This window comes from Leguminivora glycinivorella, chromosome 5, assembly GCF_023078275.1.
Source record: "Leguminivora glycinivorella isolate SPB_JAAS2020 chromosome 5, LegGlyc_1.1, whole genome shotgun sequence".
Lineage (NCBI taxonomy): Eukaryota > Metazoa > Arthropoda > Insecta > Lepidoptera > Tortricidae > Leguminivora > Leguminivora glycinivorella.
This window is the reverse complement of record NC_062975.1, coordinates 6,641,869-6,662,125: the sequence shown is the minus strand read 5'-3', so window position 1 is coordinate 6,662,125 and position 20,257 is coordinate 6,641,869. Positions and strand designations below refer to the sequence as shown.

The window sequence follows — 20,257 nt, the reverse complement described above, 5'->3', positions numbered from 1 at the left end:
TAGGCAGGATAACTACAGTCTAGATGTAAGGTTATTTTCCTAAAATAATCTAGGATACCTAAGCCCTAGATTTAAGACCTAGTAATACAAGAAGATAGGCTCTAGTCTAATGGCTATGGGGGCGCGATTATTCATTGTCGCGCTGAAGTACAATATTATATGGGGCGCCCCGCCATTTTTCTATGAATACTGAATAGCTACACGCATGTTATACTATGACAGTACATCCTTCGATGGATGGTTTATTTGCATTTCAGTTGTAACTCTATAATCTACAAATTGGCTCACAGGATTTCATACATCATACAATAATTTGGCATATTGTTTGTACGGTTTGTACCAAATATTGTCACTGTAGTGCAGCCGTGAGAAGAACAGGTTTCTGTCTGTTAAGATATAGGTATAAATCATATTAGGACTAATTTTAGTTCATTAGCTTATAAGTCATCATATATTTTCATATTACATCCGTAGTAAACAAGCATATGTCCCGCTTGATGGTAAGCGGTCACCGTAGCCTATGTCTGCCAATTATTTCAATAAATTAAATGCACTGTACGAATTTCAACTTTCTATAGGTATACATTTTTACTGTAGTAATACAAATAAGTATGTATGTATAACAAGATTTTCAATAGGTCCATATGACATGAGTTCGTTATCTCACATGATAAGCTGTAGGCTAGTCTAAAATAGTAAGTGTAAAACCATACAATCATTATGTTCGGTAGATTGTGTACACAGCTTTTATACAATATTTCACAAGTCAGGAGTATGCCAACATACTGTACTTCATTACAACCATGTCAAACATATCCTACGAAATATTAGCATTACCAGCATCTGGGAGGTCGTACCTCGCCATACCTTAACTCCATCACTGCTTGCTCATTGTCACAATTGCTCAAATAATTTTATGAAAATTGATTGAAACTTGTAATATTCCTGTTAAGTAGGCATAGATAATAAGCACCATTACTACTATAAAACCATATTTTACTGAGGTTCAGAAATAGTATGAATGTGGTACGCAGTAGGTATGTAAACTTACCTGATATGACCGGGTCCAGTCTGATTGTCGGATTACTTTGTAGTTCAGTAACGTTGAACATGAGCTGGTTGTGCAGATCAGCGAGACTGAAAAGAAATAGTCAGACATTAGAAATTTTCATATATTATAGAATAAGAAAAGGGGTATTGTTTAGAGTGGGGTTCTGCCAATTAGGAACAATATTATTTCACTTATCTACTCACGGGGGCGCGTCGCTTAATTTTGGAACTAAGACACGCCCGTGAGAAATATTGTGTCAGAAAAAACAACGCATACTACAAAATTTACAAAAGGAAAAAAAAAATATTAAAAAGTTTGAGAACCTCTGCTTTGCAGTTCATATCTACATGAGTTAGTACATAAATAAGTTAATAATGAGTTTACTTAGCCAATAAAATGATGATGAGTCAGTTAAGTTTGATTTTTATCCGGTTGCTCATGCCTCGCCGTTTTGCTCTACGCTTCATTTCAATTTTCTAGATAAAATATTGATGCCATGAGCTGTTCACTTTTAAATTTAATAATTAGAACGTGTTATTATAATAAAACATAAGTACCTTTCATTTATATGAAGTCAGTAGATATATGGAAGACGGTCCAACCTGAAGCATGGCCTCTCGGGTAAAACCTGAAATTGTATATATGAAAAAAAAATTAGTTAAAAAAAAAAAGGGTGTATGTATGTTTAAGGAATCTTATTTATAAATACGTATCATTAAGATTGTTTATATTTATCTAGGCCATTCATGGTTAAGAAAAAAAAAAGAAGAACAACCATATCCATGTTTCTATGTAAAATTTCCTGCGGAGTCGTTTTACTCACTAAGTAGAGTTAATTAAGTTAAAAAGTAGCTGTTTAGTGGCAATGATTTTTTGTACTTACTTGAGGATAGTGCTAAGACGGAGTACAGTTCATAAAGGACACACCGAAAATTCCTTGGTCAACCTGCTCGTTGCCGACAGCTAGTTGAGGTTCTTCGATGATGGTTACCCATTTCATATACTGAAAATTAATACATACATTGTTTAAACTCAATGTAGCAGAAATAAAATCTATGCTAAGTCTGGATTTTTAGTCTACATAATTTTATTTAAGTATCAGACGTCAAGTTTTATTTTTGAAAAATACAAAATTAAAGTTTAGATAAAATTCAATGCCTATTTTTAAATGCCATGACATTCGTTAGAGGTCCTACAAATATTATTTTCTATAGCCCATAAGCCAGCGCTTCAGAAAAATAATTGAGAAGTTTATATGTTGGTACGGAAACAACGTTACAATTTCCAAGAACAGTTAGGTAGCCTAGATCAAATAAATTAGTCGAACATATTTTTAATGCTTACCGTTTAACCAAGGTATGTTCAGTTTCTATAAATATTGATTTCCATAAATTTGTGGCAGATGTGTAGAAATATCGGACATTGTAAACTTTCCAGAGAAATTCCAATTAGATGTTGAAACTGAAAAATCGAACAACCATGTAAACCTCATTGAAAGTAACAAATATATTTTTTGTTAGTTAGGCCTATTTCACGTACATTTAGATCCTCTTGGGGAATGTGAAAGTCAGAAATTAACGTGGGAAATTTACTATCAATAACTTATCTGACGACAGAACAATGAAATAAGCAACATTTCACCATATCGTTTCAAACCTAAGCCGCATGGCCTGTTTATCCGTAATTGCTTGGTTTCCACGGGACAGGCTTCGCCTAGTGTGGGACCATAGAACTAATTGTCTGTAAATCTTTATGTTAAATAAATATTTCATTTCAAATATTTCATTTCATTTCATTTCATATATATTCGGTCTAGTCGTTGTATTTCGCAAGTATGTTCTGCTGGGTTTCGAAAACGACGACTAGTTTGAAAACACATCAAATAATAAAACAAAAGCTTACCTTTCATGCAAAACTGCTTTTGAAGTAGGCAATTAGTTCACTTTATCAATTGAGGCATAGCCCGATAAGACATCCTTTGCATGGGCTGTTTGCTCATTAGATCATGAGTATGAGCACTAAATTCTTCTATTATCTTGATGAGAAACACAACAAAACACATGTCCATTGCATTCACGTTTTTTTTTTCCAACAATAATGTCATGTCAATTTCGTAACCTCACTTTCGCTAACGGAAAATTACATTGCAATTGCAGTTCAGAGTTCAATTTGATAAAACAGGCTCACTTTGTCGACAAAATTATTTAGAAGTAACGCGTGTTTAGGGCAAATAATGTTTTGTTTGCATTTTCTTAGTTTGCAAAATGACAAAATGGCGAGTATGGACGGCTCATGACCGGCGTCGGCGCCGAATTGCCTGTCGTTTGTTTAAGCCGATTAAAATAAAGCAGATATTTAAATAATTCTAATTGTAGATCACGTAATTAATGACGAGCTTATAGAAAACAAAAACGGATCTGCCATTCTTTCGCGAATAGAGATAGAGCGGTTTGGCGATAAACATGGCAGGTAGATTAGAGAAAAGGATTTAGCCACAGATAACATATATACGGTTTTCCTCAACAAATGGTAATATATCGGTGACATTACACAAACTATCATTGTTTTTAAGTTGGTACGCTTGATCGGTCATACAATTTTCGACAAAAGATATTCAGTAATTCAGTAATTTATTGTCCGGTGTTGTCATTTACAAAACTTTACTTCATTTTTCTCTACTTCATTATAGTAAAATTAATACAATAGATGTATTTAAATACAAAAGATTTTGTTAATTTAATTTTCTATTGCTTAAATCACATCAAACTATTCAAGTTGTGTAGATTTTGAACGGTATTTTGTAAATAGGGCCTAACACATGTCCCCTTACAAGTGCGGTCCGACCGTCTGTTAGATCCTTAAAGAATCTCACAATATATTTTTAATGTGGTCACACTTTTGTAAACCGATGCGCACACGCGATTTCCTACGCATTGACAAATTTACATGATAGTTTTCGTTCGATTTCATTAAATTATGAAAAAAAAAAAAAACAATTATATATTTCTAATAACTAGTCAAATATTTGAACATTATGATAGGCTAAATTTATGATATCAAATAATTGTTTTGTTGATTTAATGTTTGTGACTACTAAAAACACATTAGTGTGTTTACAATGAAAATACGCCCATGAGGACAATTGTAAAAAAAAAAAAACTGTTGAGGATGACAGTTCTTTACAAAACTTGAAGCGCGAGATTATTATTTTTTTTTTAGAAAACGATTTCACTGAAATTATAGTGTTATGTAGCTTCAAATAATTAGTGTAATTGATAGTGTAGGAGCATGTGTGATTTTTAGTGACGTCTTATTATCACACGTAGAGAAATGTGAGAGTTAACTACGTTTTGAAACGAAGAGCTCTGTTAGTGAAAACATAGTAATTTCAATTAGTTTTAGGCCATAATTAGTTAGTTAAAAAAGGTGTTAGTGCAATAGTGCAAGACTTGAGTACATGGAGACCGAGTTAGCGACAGTTTGGACGCGAAAAACATGAAGTGAACATTGAGATATTTCGTGGGACGTTCGAGTTGAAGTACCCGGCTTTTGATGTCAACTAACGGAGGAGTAAGAGTTTTTGAGCCTGGTCTCACACCTGCTCATAGGACCAACGTGTTACTGAAGATTTTCAATATGATTATGTTGTTATTGGTGCCATATTATGCCACACTACGCAGAAGAATGGAACAGAAAATGAGGATCAAGAAAAATACATATATGTAAGTGTTCAAAACCCCAGTTAATTTACCCTACGAGTATTTTTGTTTTATCAAGCAAACAAAACGGAGTTTTATAGTCTGCAGTAATTTTTGAGTTAGAAAAATTAAAGTCACTTAGCGATCAGACATCATATTTGAGGAAAATGAAAAAAAAAAATAATTGTAGGTGAACGTAAATGAGACGTATGTCTCATATGGTTAAAGTACCTAGATGGTCCTGCAACCTTAGTTGGCAAATATTTTTGGAAAATATTTTGACCTTGTGATTTTTATTTTATCTTTCCCTCTGTTTATTGGAACATCTATAACTTAGCTTTAGTTTCAACCTAAGATAGATTCTTACCACAGCAGTGTTTCTGTCATTGAACATAGTGAAACAGCGAGGATGGAGGACCAGTGAATACCATCAGTGTGTGTTTAAGTGCATGCTTAGTAACGCTAGTGAAATAACAAGTGTTTATGATATTCGATTTATGCAATATTTTATTTTTTGACCAATGATTGGACAAATAAGGACTAGCCAACTTTAGAGTTGAAGAAATATTCATTGGTTTCAAGTTACTTGCTGTGTTCAAAAATAAGTAACTGGATCTTTTGCGGTTATGCTGATTGTGATCAAGTGTGCAACGTGTCTTCGGAAGAGGTTTCATGGTGTCCTGGGTTATGACACCGACTGAGAAGAGAATAGTTTGGAAAATTTTGAAATATTACCAGGAGGCCAGCAGGATCTAATCATCATCATTAGCTACTCAAGAACTCATCATAGAACTAGCCAAGTATGAAAAGAAAAAAAAGGAAGAGAGACACCTTAACCAAGTTCCTCAGCCCATTGTCGTGTTTGTTAACAATTTGCAAAGTTTGCTGCAGCTGCAAATGTAATGAAGAAGGAATAAATTGCCTGAGGTTACAAAAGACTTTCGGGGCATGTTATACAATATTGAAGACATAGAATAGGACAATACAAGTTTTAAGCTCGTTTCAAGAAAAATTCATTATTTTGTTATATTATTATCCAATCAAATAAAAGTATTTTGAACCTACTTATGACATCATTTTGTATTTTATCATAAGGCAATTAAAACCAAAATAAAATTTTGCAGATAGTTTGAAAAAAAAAAGGAATATATTTTATCAAAACCACATCAAATTTGATGTTACATTATATTTTACAAAAAATATCAAAACCATATCAAAATTAAGGATACATCATATTTTGCGGGAAAAAATTGAAAATATGAAAACCACTTCAAAACTGCAATTATTTTTTTTTTTGCAAAATTGTATTATGCGTTTATTATGAACATTACATGATGTGTAATGTAAATTCTATGAGTACATTGGTTACAAGTCAATGACTTCTTAGTAAAGAATGTTTATTTATTGCGACATACTTATGTGGAACATTATTATTTTTCTTTCTTATCATCATCATCATTATCATTATTTTAAATGCGTCATGAGTTTTTCAAAATTTTATTGAGATTCACTGTTATTATTATAGGGGTGGTAGAAGTCAAAATTTTGACTAAAATTAATTTTATTTCTATAGTGATCTGTGTGATAAAGGGCCTTATTGGCTAGCCCATCGTAAAGTTTCTCTGTCATTTAGTAGTTTCGTTCCTAGGATTATAAAATGGTGTATGGTGGATGTAAATTTATAATACGGATTTTTTTTTTATCTAGATAAAGAAGTCGGTTCATTATATGGACAACAATTTTTTTTTTTAAATCTTTATTTTGTAAGAAGAATGTATTGGATATACATTGTATGGTTAGATTATTTTAATATAACAATAAGTGGACATATAGTATCTAGTCTGCCTGGGGTAGACGTTAGGAAAATCGAGATCGGTGGATAAGCTATTTTTCATTTTAGTTATTACAGTTAGCAGTGATATTTATTATTTATGCGTTATCATTTATTACATTATATAGGGTGGTATACTGTACGATATCGGTAATCACCAGTGCAGATCCTCGATCCTAAGCATAACTTGGTCAGTATTTTATCCTACAAAGATCGGAGTAGGGAGGGCCACTAATTTTTTTAGCTGACTGTACTTACTTTTATTAAATTTTTGCATTTTATGTTATCAATTTTGCATTATGAACTGCAGAAAAAAAAAACAAAGACAGGAAAATTGAAAGTAGGGTAGTGAACTTACAGTAATTGACTCTAGTTAAAATGTGACCATAAAATGTAACATTTTGTCCGTACGAACATTTTATTTTTAACATGTGTATCAAACAAATTTCACATATTGTCAAATTGTTTGCGGTTAGTAATTATTTTATAAAATTAAATATAGATGAATGAAGGACCTTTCGTAAATAAAATGAAATTTTCTTTGTCCTCGAGTCAGGGTAGAGTGGGGTAAAATGGGATACGTGAATTTTGAAGTTATTATGTTATTTTATTTCCATTTTTATTCGTTATTTTGATTACTTTTAAAAGCGTTGGCTTTCTGTTGAGATCGAGTGAAAGAGCGAATGAGGAAGTAAGAATGGTTACATTGTGTGTGTGTGTGTGAATAATTTAGAGATGATGAATGTTTATAGATGTAAGAATGTTTTGAATGGGATGAATGACTGAATGATGTGTGTCTTGAATGTTTTTTTTTTATAGAATGAGTGGATTGATATAGACAGACAGCGCTGTAAAGTGGTCAAAACTAGTTTGGTCGGAATTTGCGGGGAATAAACAGCGGGGGGCTGAGGGAAACACATTAGCCATAAAAAGCTTATCGGTTAGGTTAAAATCCATTTGGATTCGACCCATTTCAAGGGTAGTTTTTCGTGGCTACTCACTCTACAAGGTAATAAGACCCATACTAAAACCACACACCTCATCTTGAATGGGATGTATTTGACAATCGACATATTTTAGGGCCGATATCGTCTAGTGAGAACGAGGCTCTTTTCAATATTTGTTTCCCTGTTATGTGTTCAAATATGTGAAGTTTAGTATCATCAAATCATTTCTTCATTTGATCATGATGGTACCGAGTTGAGGTACATGCTTATGTCATTTAAGGTTTGTTTTATAAAAAAAAAAAAAAAACATCCAAACAGATCTTAAGTCAGTATATTTTATTCAAGTATGAGACATGCGCCAAGACATGTGGCTGGAGTGATTGGGTAGAGGAATTGGTTTGAGTTCCGACAATGGAGATTGAAGGCTCTGGACTTATAATGAGAGCTCAAAAGGTTTCTTCGTAATTGCGTGGGAAGTTATTGTGAACTCGTTGAAATTATTACGATAATTATTCCGGTCCAACAGTGTGGATGGAATGAATATTCGCCGCGACCGGGGAACGAGCTAGCAAGAACGGGTTAGTAGGACCTATCAGATTCACAACCTGATATCCCTGGCGATGCGTGGACTCTGGGAAAAGAGTTATCATGGTTCATTGTCGAAATTCTGATGAGCTAATTTCAAAACTGAGTCGCTGGCAGTTGCATAGTATTGGAATACACACCACACGATTAGAAATGGGGGATATTTCCGACTGATCTAGAGATATTTTTCTTTTATTCTTTTATTCAATTTTATTGCTTCTTTTGCTAGGTGAGATTGGATTTTTTTGCAAACTACTTTGTATTTTGTAAAAGAATTCCAATCTGGGGGCGAGTTGTAACAGAACAAGCGTCTATGACGAGGAAATGGACTCGTTATTACATATAAAACTTACGGCGAATCAACTTTTCCTTGACCAACTTTCTTGGTGCATATTTTCTTTGGGATTTCATTGGATATTTTGACAAATAATATATTTGAAGCTTTATCACATGTATAGTCACGTTTTCACTCATAAAATTCACTGTTATTCGATGCAAAACAGGTTGGAAAAACATATTTATCAACAAACTACGTTCACATGGATGAAATACTGACACTGACAGTTGTCAACTGAGTAGCGTTCCAATATTATGTCTTGATTTCAATCACAGGTCATAAAAGTTCATAATGATTAGTAGTATACTTTCTGGATGTGTTTAATGTAGCATTTAGAAACAAAAATGATATTTTACTGCGTATTTGATCTACAAATCTAACTAAAACCCTTTAACAAAAAAAATATCTGCATACCTATACTAACCGCAATACATAACTCTTCGTCGCTTAACTAGGTATCAATAAAATTATTCCTATATCACTTTGGAACACGTGCAGTCATGCAGATGTTACTATTGAGAAGCAAAAACGTACGTGCTGAGCTGTCTTGGACATTAATGCCTAAGGCGTACGACTTAGTAAACAAAACAGTTATGACCTTTTACTTATGAGTGTAATTTAGCGGCTATCCATTGTTATTTGTCGCCAGTCGCCCCTTTTGTCGCCAGTCGCCCCTTTTGTCGCCATATTTGTCGCCAGTCGCCCCTTTTGTCGCCATATTTGTCGCCAGTCGCCCCTTTTGTCGCCATATTTGTCGCCAGTCGCCCCTTTTGTCGCCATATTTGTCGCCAGTCGCCCCTTTTGTCGCCATATTTGTCGCCAGTCGCCCCTTTTGTCGCCATATTTGTCGCCAGTCGCCCCTTTTGTCGCCATAGTTGTCGCCAGTCGCCCCTTTTGTCGCCATATTTGTCGCCAGTCGCCCATTTTGTCGCCAGTCGCCCTTTTTGTCGCCTGTCACTCTTTGAATCTATAAAAGGGTCGGAGCGAGCCGACGCGTGTCATTCTTACAATATCCACAAGACTAACAGTGTCTCTGGCTTTCGTGTGTTATACTGGTGAGTAAAGTTGTTCTGCTATTATTTCTCTGTTTGTTTTTACTTGGAAATTATTCTAAGTGATTGTAAACTTTGAAATTGTGTCTTTGTTTGATTGTGCGGGGACAATATCGTCGTACAGTTGGACTTGGACCTGTGGTGGAATTGCTTTACCGTCAGTTGTGGGGTTAATTTAGTGTTCTATTTATAGTGTAGTGTTATATTTAAATTAATGTGTATAGTGAAGTTTTCTGTGCTTTGTTTCATGAGTGCCGTTAAGCAATACAAAGACTGGGTCGATGTATGGCTGGTGTTTGGAGATAAGTCTGTGTTTGGTTTTGTAGGGAGTAATTCTTGCAAAACTAAGCGTAGATTATAGCACGTAAAGGAAACTTCATTCGTTTGTTTAGTTGGTCAGTAAAATTGAATTTAGTAATTTTCTATGGGGTTATTTTGTGAAAGTTATAAGCCAGATCATTGTTTGTGACAGACTGTTGTCCGGCTAGGCGCTTCTTCCCTTACGGTGTCAAATAAGAGGCGTTTAGGGGTCTTTTTGTTCCAAGTGGAGGGCTTGGACGCTTTTCTATACTTACAAAAGCGTATTTTCTCACCGGTCTCAAAGAGTCCAACTGTTAGATGGAAGTGAGGACTTTCACGATTGACGAAAGGCATTAGGAGTAATCCTTGCTCACTAAAGTCGGCAGTATTTGAGGCTGGGGTCCTATATATATTTATATTTATTTACTCGGTGCTCTGGTCCATGCTGGCGTTGGTCGCTGGGGATTTCGGTTGTGATCGATCCACATCTAAGTAAAGTTGATCGCAGCTGGGTCTCTCATGTGGCTGGTACTGGTGTGTCCTAGAATACTGGATATATACACGGATAGGGCGATCTACTCTCTGCTACCCTAGCCCGCGGGCAAAAGCAGAGGGGGGGATCAGAACTCAAGCCTATAGGTTGCCTATCTCAGCTTCGCTGGCTGAACTGTACAGCTTATGGTAGGGATACACTTGTGCATATTCTGAACATTAGATCTATGGTAAGTGATGGTCTGTGTTTCAGATATGCTAGAGTAGGGAAAACGATAGGACTAGGGTAGAGTCACACACTATTTCTATAAAAGTAGAGTTCTTTTATGATTGGTCTTGGAATTTAATTGGTCAACGTGTATTGTGGAGAAATAATTTAACTACTACTATTTATATGGTTTAAATGGACTTTAAATGTGGTGTTTACTATCTTAAAATATGTGGTAAAACTGGTAATTTATAAAAACTCTTATTACTTAATTTATTTGAGTGAAATTAATAATTGTGGTAGCAATTTCTGATTTTTCGGTGTGGCTGCGGGACACTTAGTGTTGCTAACTAGTTTTTCAAGGTAAATTCTATCAAATTGGCTAGGGAAACAAACTGTCTTTGGAATAAAAGGATTTGTTTGTTATAGGGCCCAGTGGCATGCGAGCGCCGTCCACTGATGGAAAGTCTAAAGCTTAGAAAAGTTTGACTTACTTATTTCTTATAAAAGTTAGCAACTGCTCGGTGTTTCGATAAAACATTAGAAAGATCGAGAAGTTATGGTCTATTAGCAGTATTGGGGAACGGGGGGTTTAGCTAGGGACAAGAAACAAAACAAAAAGGGGGTTAGTTCATAAATAGATAGCCCTTCTGGCTTGGCATAGGACTCTCAATAAAGCAGTTTGATTGAGATTAAGGATCCTATTCCGCAACGCAAGTTCGTACCCAAGCCAGGATCACTAATAGAGCGTAGCGGTTGTTTTCCAAAATATTTTTTAATATTTATTTCATGTATGTTTCACTCACTAACTTCTTTTCTAAAAATTTCTTCATTACGTCATTAATTTTCTCACATATAACCTTCTAGGTCTAAATCTGATAAAATACTCTTCTATAACACTATGTTATTATGCTACAATAACCTTTATTCTTCTTTAAAATATAAATAAATAAAATTTTAAATATTAGTCAAAAATACAGCTGATACTCATTAAAGGATCTAGGTTATCGCGGTTCACGTCGAAGGGTTCTACTTATTCACGCTAGACGATCACAAGGCCAAATTTACGGGATATATTTAAAGGGGGGTTAGCTATACTGTTGGTTAGTCAAGTAAGTAAGTAAATAAGTAAGGTGAGCGGAGGTTTAGTTACAATAGACATGACCATCTGCCAACAAGTTCGGCGGAACAAGGGGGCCATTTCGGCCGCTTGGATTGACTATAAGAAGGCCTATGATTCGGTGCCTCATTCATGGCTGGGAAGGGTATTGGAGCTGTATAAACTTGATGCAGCTTTAATATCCTTCCTGGCTGCATGTGTGAGGCAGTGGACCACAGTCCTTCGTCAACCAGGAGGCAGGGATGGCCCCCCTGGCCCGCAGGACTTCATAAGGATTGAGCGAGGAATATTCCAGGGTGACAGTTTGAGTCCATTATGGTTCTGCCTAGCTCTGAATCCCCTCAGCACGCTGCTGAAGGATTCTGGGCTAGGTTGCCGGCTTCGGAGAGAGGGTGAAGTCATCTCTCACCTTCTGTACATGGACGATCTCAAACTATTTGCACCGAACACCCAAGACCTGATGGTGCTATTGAAAACCACAGAAGTTTTCAGTACCGCCATCAGAATGGAGTTTGGTGTCGATAAGTGTGCGGTCATGCATGTGCAGCGGGGGGAGGTTGTAAATTCAGAAAATTTACAACTTTCTGAGACGATGTCGTTCAGATCTATCTCTGAATCAGAAACCTATAAGTACCTTGGTATGTCACAGTCGTTGGGTATTGAGGATGTTGGCATTAGACGGTCGGTGAAGGAGCGCTTTTTCAGTCGGCTGACAAAAGTCCTTAACAGTCTTTTGTCAGGAGGCAACAAAGTGCGCGCCTTTAACGCCTGGGTAATGCCTCTACTCATATACTCCTTTGGCATACTACGGTGGACCCAGACTGAGCTGGACGCCCTGGATCGGAGGGTCCGCTCACTGCTTACCACACACCGTATGTTACACCCGCGCTCGTCTGTTATGAGATTGTACATCCCACGGAAGTGCGGAGGTCGAGGCTTCCTAAACGCCAAAGATCTCCACAACCGTGAGGTGTACAATCTCAGGAATTACTTCCTTAACAACGAGTGCGGGATGCATCGTGATGTGGTGGCAGTGGACGGAAACCTCACGCCGCTCTCCTTGGCGAAACAGAACTGGCGCAAACCTGTGGTACTAAGTACTGCGGACCGCAGGGCGGTATGGGAGAGCAAGCAGCTACACGGGCGGTTCTACAAGGCCCTCACGGGACCCGATGTAGATCTGCTCGCATCGGTGAACTGGTTACGATTCGGGGACCTCTTCGGAGAAACCGAGGGTTTTGCCTGTGCAATTGCGGACGAAGTTATGATGACGAACAACTACCGGAAATATATCCTGAAGGACGGTACGGTCGACATTTGTCGGGCATGCCGCCGTCCCGGAGAGTCACTCAGGCATATTATTTCCGGTTGTTCTCATCTTGCTAACGGCGAGTACTTGCACAGACATAATCTCGTAGCCAGGATTATTCACCAGCAACTTGCTCTTCAATACGGCCTTGTGGACCGCGAAGTACCGTACTACAAGTACTTACCTGCGCCAGTTCTCGAAAATGGTCGTGCCACGCTCTATTGGGATCGATCTATTATCACTGACAGGACTATTGTAGCCAATAAACCTGACATTGTGATAATAGATCGACTGCAACGCCGGGCAGTGCTCGTTGACATCACCATCCCCCATGATGAGAATCTCGTGAAAGCCGAGAAGGACAAGTCCAGTAAGTACCTAGACTTGGCTCACGAGATAACCGCCATGTGGGATGTTGAATCAACGATCATTGTTCCGATAGTCGTTTCAGCGAACGGTCTCATAGCGAAGAGTCTCGACCAACATCTTAAGAGACTCTCGCTAGGTGGCTGGATCAAGGGCCAGATGCAGAAGGCGGTGATCTTGGACACAGCACGGATAGTTCGACGGTTCCTCTCTCTGCAGCCCTAACCACCGGCAGCTTGGGCCCTGCCCTGCTGCTGGCGGCACCCTAGGTTAGGTTTTTTATAATGTGTTTATATGTGTTTTATATTGTTTTGTATGTGTTTTTGTATTTTACTTTTATATTCATATTATAAACAGCCTAGCCTAAGAAAGAAAATAAATAAAGAAAATACAAATAATAAATCTTTCGATAGGAGTATCTTAACGGTTATATGAATCGCTGTGATGCAAATTAAAACAAAATAATACAGTCTTCTTTGCAAAACTAAGTATAACTATTATTTTTATGTATTCAGCTATTTAGTAAAGTTCATCTTAGTGTTTGAACTATAGGTAAGTATTTTAATCAAATCACCTTTCCAGCTATGAAACAACCACTATTAGTTACCCACCTCTTAATTTGGTTTATTTTAGAATTTACAAGATATTAAAAGATCGAAAAGTATCTCTCCTCTGCCAGAATGCCACTTACCTTAAGTACGATTATAATAAATAAAAAATAAAATATAAATAAATATATATTGGGGACACCTTACACAGATCAACTTAGCCCCACCCAGACTAAGCAAAGCTTGTATTATGGGTGCTAAACGACGATATACATACTTAAATAGATAAATACATACTTATATACATAGAAAACATCCATGACTCAGGAACAAAATGTCTGTGCTCATCACACAAACAAATGCCCTTACCAGGATTCGAACCGCGGCTCAGCAGGCAGGGTCACTACCGAATAAGTTTGAAAGTTAACAGGAAATAAATTAGCTGTACTGCTGTATCATGAGCTGTCCTTAAAAGAACTAGATCATTCTACTCCACTTCTAATATTTGTCACAATAAGCTGCATTTCACCGTGGTCCATAATCAAGTGTATTTGTACAGTTCTGTAAACACGGAATGGCATTATGGCAATCATGAGCTTGTCATTCGTCATTACATCCGGCGTGGAAATGATGTCCAAACAATTGCCATTATTTACTGGCATCGTCATTGTCTGCCAGTTTGTTTACGGCAACATGCGAGTAATTAGGAATTTGTGCGTTGTTTATCTTTGCTGGTATTGATGGAATAGAGACATTCAGCGAATATGTTTTGGTTCATGATTTTGATAGAATCCCACTTCTGATCTCGGCGGGGAAAAAAAAGACGTATAAAATATAGGTTTTCTACACCGTACTTTTATTGAATTCCGTTAACTTTAAGGGAAGGTTCTTTAGGTCAAAATGGTCAAATACAATTAATTTCTAAGAAACTAGCGTCCTAACTCTTACAGTTATCAAATTATTAAAAAAATAAATTTAATTACTGAACACGCGTGTGTCATCCCTTACCACTTCCTTATGTTATTTGTTTTGACATGTGCAGTCAGACACTTGAACCTGACTTTAATGTTATGATTAAACTCCTCTCACACTAATTAATTCATTTATTATGTATTGAAACAAAAAAAAATTTTTTTTTTCGAATTTTTTAAAAACAGATATAGTGTGGTTCCTGAACCTGATGATGAACCTAACTGAGCATTTCTTTTTTTTTGCCACTTTTATGAAGTGTGATATTTTTGGAAAAAAAAATGCTATTTCTACTCAGAATTACTAGTTTTTTCAATCCTAGTAGTAAAAAAAAATTGTCCCATACGATTTTTTTCCTATTTTTTTACCTTTCCGTACATGTTGTATGGGGTAACAAAAGAGGAAAGTAACAAAAATGGATGGACATTCTGGGACACTTTTTGTCTCCCAGTGAGATTGAAAGTACTCGTGATTCTGAGTACAAGTGACCTAAAATTCCCTAAAACAATCAAAATTTTTTTATTGGCAAAAAAAAAAAAGAAATGCTCAACTGCGTGTCGAATTTAACGGAAAACAAAAAAAAAACATGGTGTATTGTATATGTAAGTACCTCATGGCAGTTTTTTTACGTATTTACCTACATTAAGACATCAAATAAAATATTCTTAAATGGGTAAGTATAATAATGAAGTATGAACAGTAGGTACTTATTATAATAATAAAATCACGGGTGGCCCGTTACTATGTAATGAGTTGTCAGGTTAACTAAAGAGTTCACTACTGCCTCACACACTCCTATCTAATTCCCGACATTAAGCCTTATTCCTATACTACTAAAGCTTGTTACAATATCTGCTAAATGCACCAATTGTGTCTGACCTCTGACACGTCGCGATAATTGCCCTTATTGCTCGCACTGTTCTGGATTCATATTAATAGAGTTGTTGGGTGAATGGAGATAGATAGCAGGACTGATCGGCCGGTACACAAACCGCAGTTTATATTGGCATGTAGTTTCATAAGTTGCTTTACAATTACAATCTAATTACCATATTAAACTTTTGGAACATTGCTTTTGGGTTTCATCAACCCGTACACAAGTCTGTCTGTTTTTTTTTGCCCAGAAGCCCAGAACTCCTTATCAACATCAACATGCATGTTCCTTTACCTTAGGTTTGTATTAAAACTAGTCGCAGTTTGATTTTTGTCTCCTACCTACATATATTAGCGAAATTATTTAGCGATAGTGTATAATTCATTAATTGTAATTGATCATGATCTCATGAACATAACGTATATCTTTTCATAGAAAAGCATGCAATTAGTTGAAGAGGCTCCTCGATTCCTCTAAGATCAAATTTTCAAACAGAGAGGCGACCTATAACGTATAGCTAAGTATCAGTTTAATAATAAATGGAACGTTTAACATTCTCCACTAAGATACATGAGAAACATCCTCGAGGCTATAAAGAAGGTTTATCTTTAATAGGTCATAGAGACACGACTTTCCCATCAAAGTTAAAGCCGCTGCGAATGATCTAAGGATTCTAAGGACTCAACTTTTGTCATATATTTCCCCGCGGGGAGGTCTTCTAAAACAAAGTCTTCTACACAGTACACCTTAAAGTTGCCCGCCGGCGCCGCGTCTGTCTGTTTCTGTGTGTTTTTGCGATAAACTAAAAAAAACTACTGAATGGATTTTCATGCATTTTTCGACTTTTCGCCTATGAATAGGCTATTCTTGAGGAAGGTTCAGGTATATACCTAATTTGTTAAGGTTTTCTTTTAAATTGATTACAATATGATGATGTACCTACCTAAAATGGCTGCTCAAAGGTTTTAATACTTCCGATTGAGATATAATAAACTTTGTACCTATAGTAAAATTGTACCTCTTACATAAGTAAGTATAGGACTACAAAAAAGTTACCGGTGGCACATGTCTAATATCTTTTACGGATATACATAGTAAGTTACTTATCCGATTTTTAATGATTTAATCCCCGTGCGTAGCCGGGGCGGGTCCAAAGTTTAATAAGCCAGTCTCCAGGTCTAGGGCTAGGTAAGGGCCTAGCCACCTACGTCGATGCCATTTACGGGCAAGCGCCGGGTCGCCAGTGTGTGGCGTCTGGTCGTGGTAGAAATGTACTTCGATAGCGATTTTTATCGATACTAATAAATCGAATCTCAAAACAGTGGCTATCGAAAATGGTGCTAACTGAAATTGTGAATTGTGATGGTGCACTACCATAGTGCATACAGGGATATAATCGTCGGTTAGTATCACATGACATTTAGAGTAAATTTTCTGCTCACAAGGGGCTTCTATGTGTTGGCTTCGGCCCCACGCACGCCTTCCATATGCCCGGTACGAGACCCCATGGTCCTGAGAATTTGCAGCTGTTATACTAAGTTATTAGTCTAGCAAGAAAAATCTTATAGCAGACAAGAAGCTTAGTTGAAGTGATAGTGATGTTCTGTTCTGAAGTCTGGTGGTAATACAAAAATAAGCATTTATAAACATTTCACAAAACGCATCTTCATAAAATAAAAAATATTATACAAAATAGCGGATCGCTTCTGACTTAGCGATCAGAATAAACTGATAAAACAAAGTTGGAACATAGGTAACATTGTAACAAGGAGCAACCTAAAGGAAGCTTATTAGGAAACCTGTTGTATCTTTAATTAATGCTTAGATTACATTGATTAGTTAAGCATCAGGTTAAAATTAATTAGCTACTGGTTTGTAGAATCGCCAAAAATATCTGTTATCTAAAATCTGCTACTTTGCCTACTTTAATGGCGGGAAGTTGGCATTTTTTTTATTATAACTGTTACAGCGGTTTCGAACTGCGAGTAACTACGTCCGATTCGAACCCGTGTGTAAATAATGTAAATATACAAATCCCAAAAGTTTCCTAATAATACAAATCTGCGTTTTAACCTCATTGAAAAAGGATTAGTTTCTATTCTGATTTGTTAATTGCAGACACTCTAGCACAACTTGCCTTGTCGCGGGCGAGTGCATACTTTAAGTCGCGCTTGATGTATGAACTCGCACGCGACAAAGAAAGTGGTGCTAAAGGGTCAGGTAATGCAGTTATGTCAATCAATGGGTAATCCGCACTTCCGCAGGGCAGCGATTAGTGTCCATATTTGTTCCCATAGACGACATAGACCCTTATATCTTGGCCATTTAATAAATCTACAATTCAATACATATTGCAACACGCCAGATATGGTCTGTCTGGTGCCAGAGGATAATTTGAGTGTAGGTTGTGATAATTTATTTATAATTCCCGTGAAGCAAAATTGTAATGTCTGCTCAATAGGCGCCAGTGTATGCTAACATCTGAGTCTTTCTGCTGACGACGACGTATTGCAATGCACATTACTGTTACAAAGTAAGTTGAAGATGTCGGCGGCCAATCGTTAGTTTAGGCAGATTGTAATGTTTTGCTAGACACTATAAACCAATAAATGGAAACGATTGGTTCTTTAGGGTGCCTCAGATGCCTGAAAACATTTTCACGTTCCACGAAATACCTATATTGCTTATAGGGAAGGAAAGAAAAGGGCCGTAGAATGTGTTGGATATCCCTTTGATTTCACTCATTCCGTATAGAATCTAGGCTAACTGAGATATGTATTAATAGGATTACCACAAGGTTCGTCTTTTTTTTCATCGATCGACATTTTCTACTAACTTTTCATCAGATATTAATAACAATTACGTATTTCCAGGTGCACTTTTCAGAATATATGATCATTGGTATGGTAATTATGGTATTGGCGTGAAGAATGTGGTTCCGGTTATTTATTTGACTCTGGAATTCGGGCTGAACTTCCGTTCCGTTTCCGCGGCAAGTGTCATGGCCGTCGACTGTTTATTTGCACTTTCCACGCTGGTAAATATTATAATTACGAAATAGCTGTGTGTCTAAGGAAAAGCTGGCTGAATTTTCTTCAGGTCAAATTCTTTGGTTTCCGTTACTGGGAATGTTGGGAAACAAAATGACCGTGATTAAAAAACATACATACAAATATTCGACCTACGACGTCTAAGTATTATAAAACAAAACTTTTCTTCGTTAATAAAAGACTGGAAAACCATTTCCATTTGATTAAGTATAATATCTTTACTTGTAACATTCAGAGTCTTTTACAACTCTGAAATAATTATTATAGATTTTTTTTTCTTTGTATCTGTTTGTGCTTTCTTTATGTATTAAATTATAGTCAGTAATAATATGACATTTAGAGACTTCATACATCTGTAACTCTATATCAGTGTATAGCTACTTTGCTTATGATCAATATTTTTAATTGTTAATATTTCCTTTAATTTAATTTGTTTAATTTTAATGAATACTTTGTAATGTTGACATGTAAAAGTGCCCCCGTGGCCTATTTGCTGAATAAATGATTTTGTATTTTTTTTTCTGTCAGCAGAAAAAGATAGAAAGATTGACTATCCTTCCATAGACAATTTGAATTTTGTGTCTTTTTAATGACTACTGATTTTGGCAGAGTATATTTAGGTACCTGTGTTAAACGTTTCGTATGTAGGTAATTATGTGTATAATGTCAAGCAGATGTCTAATTTTATGAAGTTTATTTACGACTGCTATGATTTTAATGGTCATTTCATTGAGTCGCTTTATGACTAATCAACCGAGTAGGTGTTCTTATGAATCATTTTGCGAAGAGTTTAAATATAAAGTCACCTACCTAATCGGCGCCTCAATACAAGGAAATATTATAATTGTACCTACATATGATCATTTATTATATTTTCAGTGGGAATTGGCAGTAAGTTTTGTTAGTATGAAGATAACATTGACTTTAATCTAATGCATTGAAATTCATCACGATATTATTTTAGTAAATAGGTAGGTACACTAATTAGTAGCCGTGCTGAAGTGAATTTGATAATGATAAGATAGTTTTCATCGATGGTAAAGTTGCCGAGTTAACTTATAAATATCTCAATTTATTTATAGGAAATAAATACGTATGGTACAATATAAGGACCACATCAAAACCTAGAGCAAACCTCTGAATATGGTCATCGACTACAAAGGATGCATATTAAATAGACAACCACGTCTTAATTCATAACTTGCCATAATCAAATTATATCCGCCGAAGGCTGTTCGTATATGGTATGAGAAGATACATACAAAGTACAGTCCTATATTAAGTAGAATAACGCATTGATATAAAACTAGTTGTTACCAATGCAACATAGGGTATTCTATGTGCTAGCTTACTTTGCTTTCTGAATTTTTAATAGGTACAGTAAAATAAATAAGTACATTACAAAACAAACCACCACCAAAATAGTAGGTAGATTACATACTATGGAAATTGCCTATAGGTACATATATCTACACATGTAATTATACGACATATTATCATAACTCGAGAATTTCTCTTTC

The 20,257-nt window shown here is 36.1% G+C and overlaps 1 protein-coding gene and 1 long non-coding RNA gene across 2 annotated transcripts in view; both read right to left on the bottom strand.

The window, feature by feature from the left end:
- Positions 1-20,257, bottom strand: part of LOC125226261 — an 83,542-nt gene that overhangs the window by 30,522 nt on the left and 32,763 nt on the right. The gene's annotated exons all lie outside the window — the stretch shown is intronic.
- On the bottom strand, positions 1,956-3,014 carry LOC125226271. Its single transcript, XR_007177063.1, has 3 exons — positions 2,954-3,014; positions 2,396-2,512; positions 1,956-2,054 (listed from the first exon to the last, which is right to left on the bottom strand). It is a non-coding gene; the product is annotated as an uncharacterized LOC125226271 (long non-coding RNA).